This window comes from Chionomys nivalis, chromosome 13 (genome assembly GCF_950005125.1).
Source record: "Chionomys nivalis chromosome 13, mChiNiv1.1, whole genome shotgun sequence".
Classification (NCBI taxonomy): Eukaryota; Metazoa; Chordata; class Mammalia; order Rodentia; family Cricetidae; genus Chionomys; species Chionomys nivalis.
Genome location: NC_080098.1, coordinates 422,103 through 434,078, shown reverse-complemented (window position 1 = coordinate 434,078; position 11,976 = coordinate 422,103). Strand labels below are relative to the sequence as shown.

General features: G+C 39.4%; 1 pseudogene; it reads right to left on the bottom strand.

Moving 5' to 3' along the window:
* Positions 1 to 739: 739 nt before the first annotated feature.
* LOC130885860 (ATP-dependent RNA helicase DDX18-like) lies at positions 740 to 3,218 on the bottom strand (annotated as a pseudogene).
* Positions 3,219 to 11,976: the final 8,758 nt, after the last annotated feature.

The window sequence follows — 11,976 nt, the reverse complement described above, 5'->3', positions numbered from 1 at the left end:
GCTCTGTAATAGAGTTTGAAGTCAGGGATGGTAATGTCTCTCGCAGTTCCTTTATTGTGTAGGATCGTTTTGGCTATCCTGGGTTTTTTGTTTTTCTAAATAAAGTTGATTATTGTCCTCTCAAGGTCTGTGAAGAATTTTGTTGGGATTTTGATCGGGATTTCATTGAATCTATAGATTGCCTTTGGTGGTACTGCATTTTTACTATGTTGATCCTACCAATCCAAGAACATGGGAGATCATTCTATTTTTCTGGTATATTCTTCAATTTCTTCCTTCAAAGCCTTAAAGTTATTGTCAAATAGATCTTTCACTTCCTTGGTTAGTGTTACTCCAAGATACTTTATGCTATTTGTGGCTATCGTGAAAGGTGATGTTTCTCTGACTCCCTCTCTGCTTCTTTATCCCTTGTGTATAGGAGGGCTACTGATTTTTTTGACTTGATCTTTTTTTTTTTTTTTTTTTTTTTTTTTATTAAAACACACGCCTTTAATTCCAGTACTCCGGGGAGGCAGAGATAGGCAGATTTCTGAGAGTTCGAGGCCAGCCTGGCCTAAAGAGTGAGTTCCAAGACTGGCTCCAAAGTTATGGAGAAGCCCTGTCTCGAAAAACAAAAAGTCAGGAATATACAACAGAAGCAGTACTACTTTAGGTCCACGTTCCTATGTGCACATGTAGAGGCCAGAAGTTACCTATAGCTTCCTCAGTTTTGTTCCACCTTTGCTGCTGATACAGGGTCTCTCTCTGAACATGGAATGGTATTTGGCTAGACCAGCTGGCCAGGAAGCTCCAGGACCTGCCTGTCTCTGGCTCCAAAGCATTCGAGACATGCGCTGCCACGCTCAGCATTTTTCGTGGATGCTGAACTCAGGATCTGTGCAGCGGCACTTGATTGCCCACCGAGTCATCTCAGCTGCAGTGGCACCTCTAAAGATGTGCACTAATTATTCCCAACAATCTTTGCTCTTACATACGTGTGGCATTTTCAGAGGCTCCAGGTTACTGCTAACGTTCAAGAAATAAAAATCCAGCCTATTTTGTCCATCACTGTGTCCCTCATTATACCACAAAGGAAAAGTATAAAAGACGTTAAAACAATGACATGATTTTTGGGAGTATTTAAAAATAAAAATTATCATTCATAGTAAAGACAAAAAGATCCTAAAGGTGATTTTAAAAAGTTCTTTCTTAAAGAGAAAGGGGAAATTAGGGCAAAGTCCAGGTGGAAAGACATTCCCGTCAGTGAGAAAACTGCCTGCGGTCCGTTGTCTTCTTGCTGATGTGTTTAAAAATCTTGGACTTCTCCACTTTCTTTGTTTTCTGGTAGCCAAATCCACCGCCACCTCCTCTCTTTTTAAGCTTGCCATCATGGCTGCTCACGTTCAGATCAACGAAGGGAGGAACCTTAAAGCCAAAGGACAGAGCCACCTGCGGCAAGTTCAAGTTGTTCACATCGAAGATCTGCTTGAGAGAGTGGGAGTCGTAGGCTCGTATGTAGGACTTGTATGCTTCCTGCGCGGACTTATGAAGAAAATAGTTCTTTTCGATCAGCTTTTCCAGCTGAGACTGAATATCAGAAACTTTAGACCAGGAAAAGTCGAACTGATTCAGTGGAACCTTGGATTGCTTTAAGTAACGAAGGAAACTCAACTCTTCAGGGCGCAGGATGAGCAGGGCATGCCCTCTTCCGTTCAGGCCCCGAGCCGTCCTACCCACACGATGAATGTATTCCTTGGGGTCATCGGGAGGGTCATACTGAACAATCCAGTCGACTTCAGGGATGTCCAGCCCCCTGGCTGCCACATCTGTGCACAGCAGTATCCCTGAATCTGCATTGCAGAATTGGAAGAATGTGGTTGTTCGCTTATTTTGCTTTTGCCTTCCATGGATGGCCAAGACAGGCAGGTCTTCAGTAGCTCATAGTGGTACTTCACAGACATACAGGACGAAAAGAAGACCATCACTTTCTTCTTCCGGTTCTTCTTAAGGAATGTGAAGAGCAGAAGGAACCTCTTCTCAGAGGGACACACAACATATCCCTGCTCAAGTCCATCCACTGTGGCAACCTCTTTATCATCATCAACACCCACATACAATGGCTCTTTTTTCAGAGAAATTCTTGCCAAGTCTTCAACTTTTCGAGTTTGTGTGGCAGAAAAGAGCATGGTTTGCCTGCGTACTGGCAAAAGTTTAATAATTTGCTTTAATTCTTCTTCAAATCCAACATCCAAGATACGATCAGCCTCATCAATAACGAGACACTGGAGGTTCTTGTACATGAACCCTGGAGTATTCTGCATGTGGTCTAGAAGCCGGCCGGGGGTGGCCACGACAATGTTGATGCCGTTGGTGAGCTTCTGCGCTTCAGCAGACCTGTTACTGCCACCCATGATCAGCCCGTACGTGTGAACATGGTGCGTCATCAGTTCCTTAAGAACACCAAAGGTCTGCATGGCCAGTTCTCTGGTAGGAGAGAGAATCAGGACTCCTGTTCCATTCCTGGGCATAAACTTTAACTTCACAATGAGCTCGATCACAGGGATGAGGAAAGCCAGAGTTTTGCCACTGCCAGTTTTAGCAGCTGCTAGAAGATCCCTGCCTTCCAGAAGTGGCCTGATACTTTTATGTTGGATCTCAGTCATGCGCTTGAAGCCCATTTCTTCTATAGCCTTTAGAGTGTTTTCATTGACGAGGTTAGACAAGGAAGCAAACGAAGTGTCCTCAAAAGCTCCTGTCAGCCCCAGGGGCAGGCTGGGCACTTCCTTGTCATCTGGCTTCTCCACAGCATCTTCTGCTTCAAGAGCCACAGTGCTTTCTTCAGTTTTTGCTTTTTTGGTGTCAGGCTCTGCATCATTTGCCATTTTCCTCTTTTTCTTCTTCTTTTTCTTTTTTGATTCTGAATCAGGAGATGGCGGTGCTGCCGTTTCTCCATTGGTTACAGCGGTAGGTTTCTGGGGTAACTTTTCAACTTTCGAGTTTTCTGCTGTCTCTTCAGGCATGCCTCCACTTTGTACTTCTGCTGAGCCCACCCTCGCAGCATGCTTTACGGCTTTCTTAACTTTTCTGACCTTTACCTCTTCTTTGGGCACATCTTCATTGGAAGGTTGGGATAGGCTCGTGTTTGATGCTTCTTGCAGCTTCAGGTTTCGCTGCCGCAGCTTGATGTTCCTCTTCTCGATCTTCTTGCGCAGGAGCTTCATTTGTAAGTGCGACATGTTTGCCGGGCCGCACCAGCAGGCTGCACTGAGCAGTAGCTGCACGTGCGTAGTCGGCTTGACTTGATCTTGTATCCTGCCACATCACTGAACATATTTATCAGCTGTAGGAGTTCTTTGGTAGAGTTTTTGGGGTCATTTATGTACACTATCATATCATCTGCAAATAACAAAATTTGACTTCTTTCTTTCCAATTTGAATCCCCTTGATCTCCTTACGTTGTCTTATTGCTATTGCTAGAACTTCAAGCCTATATTGAAGAGATATGGAGAGAATAGACAGCCTTGTCTCATTTCAAATTTTAGTGGAATTGTTTGAGTTTCTCTCCACTTAATTTGATGTTAGCTATTGGCTTCCTGTATATTGCTTTTATTATATTTAGGTAAGATCCTTGTATCCCTAATCTCTCCAAGACCTTTACCATAAAGGGGGTGTTAAATATTGTCGAATGCTTTTTCAGCATCTAATGAAATGATCATATGTTTTTTCTTTCAGTTTATTTATATAATGTGTTACATTGATAAATTTTCATTATGTTGAACCAGTCCTGCATCTTGGGATGAAGCCTACTTGATCATAATGGATAATTTTATTGATGTGTTCTTGGATTCAGTTTGCCAGAATTTTATTGAGAATTTTTGCATAGATGTTCATGAATAAGATTGTTCTGTAATTCTCTTTCTTGGTTGAGTCTTTGTGTGGTTTTGGTATCAGGGTAACTGTAACTTCATAAAAAGAGTTTGACAATGAAGCTTCAGTTTCTATTATGTGGAATACATTAAGGAGTATAGGTATTACCATCTGGTCCTGGGCTTTTTTTTGTTGGGAGGTTTTTGATGACAGCTTCCATTGCCTTGTGACTTATAGGTCTATTTAAATTGTTCACCTGGTCTTGATTTAATTTTGGTATGTGGTATTTATCTAAAAACTGTCCATTTCTTTTACATTTCTAATTTTGTGGCATGCAGGCTTTTGTAGTAAGACCTAATCATTCTCTGAATTTCCTCAGTGTCTCTTGTTATGTCTTCCTTTTCATTTATGATATTGTTAATTTGAGTTTTCTCTCTTTGCCTTTGATTAGTTTGGATAAGAGTTTGTCAATCTTGTTGATTTTCTCAAAGAACCAACTCTTCGTTTCATTAATTCTTTGGATTGTTTTCTATGTTTTTATTTTGTTGATTATTTCCAGTCTTCTGTTCCTCCTCGCTGAGTCTGCTTTTTTTTCTAGAGCTTTCAGGTATGCTGTTAAGTCTCTAATGTGAGCTTTTTCCATTTTCTTTATGTGGACACTTAGTGCTATGAAATTTCCTCTTAGCACTGCTTTCATAGTGTCCCATAGGTTTGGGTATGTTGTGTCTTCATTTTCACTGAATTCAAGGAAGAATTTATTTTTTTCTGTATTTCTTTTTTGACCCAGGGGTGATTCAGTAGTTGACTGTTCAGTTTCCATGAATTTGTAGGGGGTGGAACTGTTGTTAAATTTTAACTTTATTCCATGTTGATCCGATAGTACACAGGTGGTTACTACAATTTCTTTGTATCTATGGAATTTTGCTTTGTTACCGATATGTGATCCATTTTTGAGAAGGTTCCATGAAATGCTGAGAAGAATGTATATCTTTTCCTGTTTGGGTGGAATGTTCTATATATGTCTCTTAAGTCCATTTGATTCAATACATCTGTTAGTTCTCTTACTTCTCTGCTAAGTTTCTGTCTGGTTGACCTGTCCATTGGTGAGAGAGGAGTGTTGAAATCTTTTACTATTAGTGTGTGGTATTTGATATGTGATTTGAGTTCTAGTAATGTTTCTTTTACATATGTGGGTGCTTTTATATTTGGGGCATAGATATTCAAGAGGGAGACTTCATCTTGATGAAATGTTTCTGTTATGAGTATAAAGTGTTCTTCTGAATCTCTTCTGATTGATTTTAGTTTGAATTCAATTTTGTTAGATATTAGGTTAGCCACACCCACTTGTTTCTTAGGTCCGTTTGATTGGAAAACCTTTTACCAACACTTTACTCTGAGGTAGTGTCTGTCTTTGAGTTTGAGGTGTGTTTTTTGTAAATAGCAGAATGTTGGACCCCATCTTCTTATCCATTCTCTTTACCTGTGCCTTTTTATAGGTCAATTGACTTCATTGATATTAAGTGCTATTAATGATCAGTGGTTGTTAACTCCATTTATTTTTTTGTTCTAATGTTTGTATGTTTCCCTTCTTTGAGTTGTGTTGATGAAGGGTTGTCAGATGTCTGTGCTATTGTGGGTGTTGTAAGCTTTCTTGGGTTGAGGTTTTCCTTTTAGTACTTTCTGTAAGGCTGGGTTTGTTGATATGTAGTGTTTAAATCTGTTTTTGTCATTGAATATCTTGTTTTCTCCATTGATGGTGGAAGAAAGCTTTGCTGAATACAGTAGTCTGGGCTTGCATCCATGGTCTCTTAGTGTCTGCAGAACATCTATCCAAGATCTTCTGGCTTTCATGGTTTCCATCAAGAAGTCAGGTGTAAGTCTGATAGGTTTACCTTTATATGTTACTTGACCATTTTCCTTTGTAGCTCTTAATATTGTTTCTTTATTCTGTATGTTTTATGTTTTGAATATTATATGGTGAGGGGATTTTTTTTGATCCAGTCTATTTTGTGTTCTGTAAGCTTCTTGTACCTTCATAGGCTTATCCTATTTTAGGTTGGGAAAGCTTTCTTCTATAATCTTGTTGAATATATTTTCTGTGCCTTTGAGCTGGAGTTCTTCTCCTTCTTCTACCCCTATGATTTTTAGGTTTGGTCTTTTCATTGTGTACCAGATTTCCTGGATGTTTTGTGTTAAGAATTTATTGGATTTGCTGTTTTCTTTGATCAATGTGTCTATTTCCTTTATAGTATCTTCAGCACGTGAAATTCTTTCTTCTATCTCTTATATTTATACTTGTCTCTGTCGTTCCTGTTCATTTACACAGATTTTCCATAGCCAGCTATCCCTTGGTTTGTGTTTTCTTTATTATCTCCATTTTGGTCTTCAAGTCTTGAACTGTTTCCATTACCTGTTTGATTGCTTTTTCTTCGTTTTCTTGGGTATCTTTGAGGGATTTATTAGTTTCTTCTAACTTTTTGTTTGTCTTCTCTTCCATTTCATTAAGGGAGTTTTTCACTTCCTGTTTAAGGGTCTCCATCATTTTCATAAGGTTATGATTAAAGTAGACTTCTTCTGCTTCTTCTCTGTTAGGATATTCAAGTCTTCCTGTTGCTTGTTTGCTGGATTCTGGTGTTATCATATTGCTTTTCAGGATGTTGGAGGAATTCTTGCATTGGCACCTGCCCATCTCTTCCTCTCCAGATCCCCCAGCATGGGAGCAGGATTTCTTGCTGAACTCTAAGGACCTTGCAGACAAAAAGGTAGGCTCTCCAGATCCCCTCAGCACAGGACCTGGGTTTCTTACACGGTTCCAAGGACCTCACAGACAAAAAGTTGAGCTCTCCGGATCCCCTCAGCACAGGAGCAGGGCCTCTTGCCAGGCTCCAAGGACCTCTTCAAATCCCCCCACCATGGAGGCAGATTTTCTTGCCAGGTTTCAAAGACCTTGCAGCTGACCTCACTTTCTTAGGTCCTAGGAAGACAAGAACAATGCTTTGAAGCTGATGCTCTTCTGAAATTCTTCTTCAAAGACTGAAAGTTCTTGTCATACAAGTATTCCACTTGTTTGGTTAGAGTTATTCCGAGACATTTTATGCTATTTGTGGCAATTGTGAAGAGTGTTGTTTCTCTGATTTCTTTCCCAGCACTTTTGTTATCTGTGTACAGGAGGGCTACTGATTTCTTGAGTTAATCTTATATCCTGCTACATTACTGAAAGTGTTTATGAGCTGTAGAAGTTCCTTGGTAGAATTTTTGGTGTCACTTATGTAAACTATCATATCATCAGCAAACAGTGAGATTTTTACTTCTTTTATGATTTGTATCTGTTTCATCTCCTTTTGGTGTCTTATTGCTCTAGCTAAGACCTCAAGAACTATATTTAATAGATATGGAGGGGATGGACAATCTTGTCTTGTTCCTGATTTCAGTGGGATCACCATAAGTTTCTTTCCATTTAGTTTGATGTTGGCTGTTGGCTTGCTGTATATCACCTTATTATGTTTAGGTATGTTCCTTGTATCCCTGCCCTCTCCAAGACATTTATCATGAAGGGATGTTGTATTTTGTCAAAAGCTTTTTTAGCATCTAATGAGATGATCATGTAGATATAAGTCACAAAACAATCCCACACAAGTTTGGAATTATGATTAATAAAAGGGTTATTTATTTAAGGGGAAAACTTACAGATCACTGTCCCAGAAAACAGCCTTCTATGAAACCAGGAATGAAGTTTAGTAGCTGGAAGCAGAGCCAGAAGCAAGAGAGAGAAATAAAGAGAGCAGGGCTACTGCTGCTTTTTAAAGCAAAAGGGACCATGTCCAAGTAGGCTGGTATCTTAAAGGCTATTGGCTGAAAAAGCAGAAGGTGCTTCCACAGCATGATCATATGGTTTTCAGCTTGTTTATATGGTGGATTATGTTGACAGATTTTCATATGTTGAACCATCCCTGAATCTCGGTGATGAAGCCGACTTGATCATGGTGGATGATGGTTCTGATGTGTTCTTGGATTCAATTTGCCAGTATTTTATTGAGTATTTTTGCCTCAATGTTCATGAGTGAAATTGGTCTGTAATTCTCTCATTTAGTAATGTCTTTCTGTAGTTTGGGTATAAGAGTAATTGTAGCCTTATAAAAGAGTTTGGCAATGTTCCTTCTGTTCCAATTGTGTGGAACAATTTGAGGAGTATTAGTATTAATTCTTCTTTGACAGTCTTGTAGAATTCTGAGCTGAAACCATCTGGTCCTGGGCTATTTCTTGGTTGGGAGACTTTTTATGACTGTTTCTATTTCTTCAGCAGTTATAGGTCTGTTTAATTGCTTATCTGGTCTTGATTTAATTTTGGTATGTGATGTTTATCCAGAAAGTTGTCAATTTCCTTTCAGTTTTTCAATTTTGTGGAGTACAGGTTTTTGAAATATGGCCTGATGATTCTCTGTATTTCCTCCATGTCTATTGTTATGTCTCCCATTTCATTTCTGATTTTGTTAATTGGGATACTCTCTGTTTGCCTTTTGGTTATTTTGGATAAAGTTTGTCTATTTTTGTTGATTTTTTCAAAGAACCAACTCTGTTTCATTGATTCTTTGTATTGTTTTCTTTGTTTCTCTTTTGTTGATTTCAGCTCTCAATTTGATTATTTCCTGCCTTCTATTTCTCTTAGGTGAGTTTGATTCTTTTTGTTCTAAAGTTTTCAAATATTCTGTTAATTCACTAGTGTGAGATATTTCCAGCTTCTTTATATAGGCAATTAGTGCTGTGAACTTTCTCTTAATACTGCTTTCATTGTGTCCTATAAATTTGGGTATGTTGTGTGGTCATTTTCATTGAATTTTAGGAAGTCTTTAATTTCTCCCTTTATTTCTCCCTTGACCCATTGATGATTCAGGTGAACATTGTTTAATCTGCACGTGTTTGTGGGCTTTCTAGAATTAGTATTGCTTTTGACTTCTAGTTTTAAACCATGGTGATCTGATGAGATAATATCAGGTTATTCCATTTTTTTGTATTTTTTGAGGTTTGTTTTGTTACTGAGTATGTTTTTAATTTTTGAGGAGGTTCCATGAGGTGCTGAGAAGAAAGTATATTCTTTTCTGTTTGGATGGAATATTTTATATATGTCTGTTAAGTCGTTTGAGTCATAACATGCTAGTTTTCTTATTTCTCTTCTCAGTTTTTGTCTAACTGACCAGTCCAGTGGTGAGAGGGGAGTGTTGAAGTCTCCCACTATTAGTGTGTGGGGTTTAATGTCTGATTTAACCTTTAGAAGTGTTTCTTTTACATATGAGGGTGCCCTTGTATTTGGGGCATAGATGTTCAGTATTGAGATTTCCTCTTGATGAATCTTTCCTGTGACTAATATGAAATGTCCTTTTTTTTCTTTTGATTGATTTTAGCTTGAAGTATATTTTGTTAGCTATTAGGATAGCTATACCAGCTTGTTTCTTAGGTCCATTTCATTGGAATATTTTTCCCAGCCCTTTACTCTGTGATAATGTCTGTTTTTGAGGTTGAGATGTGTCTTGTATGCAGAAGAAGGAAGGATTCTGTTTTCATACCCAATCTGTTAGCCTTAACCTTTTTATAGGTGAGTTGAGTCCATTTATATTTAGGGATATTAATGAGCAGTAATTGCTATCTCCTGTTTATTTAGTATTCATTTCTGGCAATATTAATTTGTACATTTTTCTTTTCTTTGGGGCTTGCTGTTATGAGACCATCAATTGTCTGTTTTTTTAAATTGATGTAGCCCACTTCCTTGGGTTGGAGTTTCCTTTCTAGTATTTTGTGTAGGGCTGGGTTTGTGTTGTAATATGAGCGGCAGGGCTGCATCCCTGGCACCCAGCCACCCGCATGGCTAGCTTATGTCCCGAAATAATTACATGGAAACTGTATTCTTTTGAACACTGCCTGGCCTATTAGTTCCAGCCTTTTATTGGTTAGCTCTTACATATTGATCTAACCCATTTTTAATACTTTGTGTAGTACCACGAGCTGGCTTACCAGGAAAGATCTTAACCTGTGTCTGTCAGGAGGGGGAGAATCATGGCGACTGCCTGATTAGGCTTCTTTCTCCCAGCATTCTGTTTTGTTTACTCCGCCTATCTAATTTTCTGTCCTATCAGGGCCAAGCAGTTTTCTTTATTAATTCACCAATAAAAGTAACAGATAAATGCAAGACCCACCTCCATCAGGTTTGTGGCTATTATTGGTTAAATCTGGTTTTGTCATGAAATATCTTGTGTTGTCCTTCTATGGTGATTGAAAGTTTTGCTGGGTATATTAGTCTGTGCTGGCATCCGTGGTCTCTTAATGTCTACATAATGCTTGACCATGCCCTTCTGGCTTTCATTGTCTCCAATGAGAAAGCAGGTGCAATTCTGATAAGTCTACCTTTATATGTTTTTCTTTATTTATTTATTAAAGATTTCTGCCTCCTCCCTGCCACCGCCTCCCATTTCCCTCCCCCTCCCCCGATCAAGTCCCCCTCCCTCGTCAGCCCTAAGAGCAATCAGGGTTCCCAGCCCTGTAGGAAGTCCAAGGACCACCCACCTCCATCCAGGTCTAGTAAGGTGAGCATCCAAACTGCCTAGGCTCCCACAAAGCCAGTATGTGCAGTAGGATCAAAAACCCATTGCCATTGTTCTTGAGTTCTCAGTAGTCCTCATTGTCGGCTATGTTCAGTGAGTCTGGTTTTATCCCATGCTTTTTCAGACCCGGGCCAGCTGGCCTTGGTGAATTCCCAATAGAACATCCCCATTGTCTCAGTGTGTGGGTGCACCCCTCGTGGTCCTGAGTTCCTTGCTCATGCTCTCTCTTCTTCTGCTCCTGATTTGGACCTTGAGATTTCAGTCTGGTGCTCCAATGTGGGTCTCTGTGTCTGTCTCCTTTCATCGCCTGATGGTTAATATTCAGGAGGATGCTTATATGTTTTTCTTTGGGTTTACCTTCTTATTTAGCTTCTCTAGGATCACGAATTATAGGCTCAATGTCCTTTATTTATGGCTAGAAGCCAAATGTGAGTGAGTACATCCCATGTTCCTCTTTTTGGGCCTGACTTACCTCACTCAGGATAGTGTTTTCTATTTCCATCCATTTGTATGCAAAATTCAAGAAGTCATTGTTTTTTACTGCTGAGTAGTACTCTAATATGTATATATTATATACTTTCTTCATCCATTCTTCCATTGAAGGGCATCTAGGTTGTTTCCAGGTTCTGGCTATTACAAACAATGCTGCTATGAACATAGTTGAGCATATACTTTTGTTGTATGATAAGGCATCTCTTGGGTATATTCCCAAGAGTGGTATTGCTGGGTCCAGGGGTAGGTTGATCCCGAATTTTCTGAGAAACCTCCATACTGCTTTCCAAAGTAGTTGCACAAGTTTGCATTCCCACCAGCAATGAATGAGTGTACCCCTTTCTCCACAACCTCTCCAGCAAAGGCTATCATTGGTGTTTTTTATTTTAGCCATTCTGCCAGGTGTAAGATGGTATCTTAAAGTTGTCTTGATTTGCATTTCCCTGATCGCTAAGGAAGTTGAGCATGATCTTAAGTGTCTTTTGGCCATTTGAACTTCTTCTGTTGAGAATTCTCTGTTCAGCTCAGTGCCCCATTTTATAATTGGGTTGATTAGCCTTTTACGGTCTAGTTTCTTGAGTTCTTTATATATTTTGGAGATCAGACCTTTGTCAGTTGCGGGGTTGGTGAAGATCTTCTCCCAGTCAGTGGGTTGCCTTTTTGTCTTAGTGACAGTGTCCTTTGCTTTACAGAAGTTTCTCAGTCTCAGGAGGTTCCATTTATTCAATGATGTCCTTAATGTCTGTGCTGCTGGGGTTATACTTAGGAAGTGGTCTCCTGTGCCCATGTGTTGTAGAGTACTTCCCACTTTCTCTTCTATCAGGTTCAGTGTGTTCAGACTGATATTGAGGTCTTTAATCCATTTGGACTTGAGTTTTGTGCATGATAGATATGGATCTATTTTCATTCTTCTACAGACTGACATCCAGTTTTGCCAGTACAATTTGTTGAAAAAGCTCTCTTTTTTCCATTTCTACCTTTATATGTTACTTGGTTTTTCTTCTTTGCAGCTCTTAATATTCTTTCTTTACTCTGAATGTTTAGT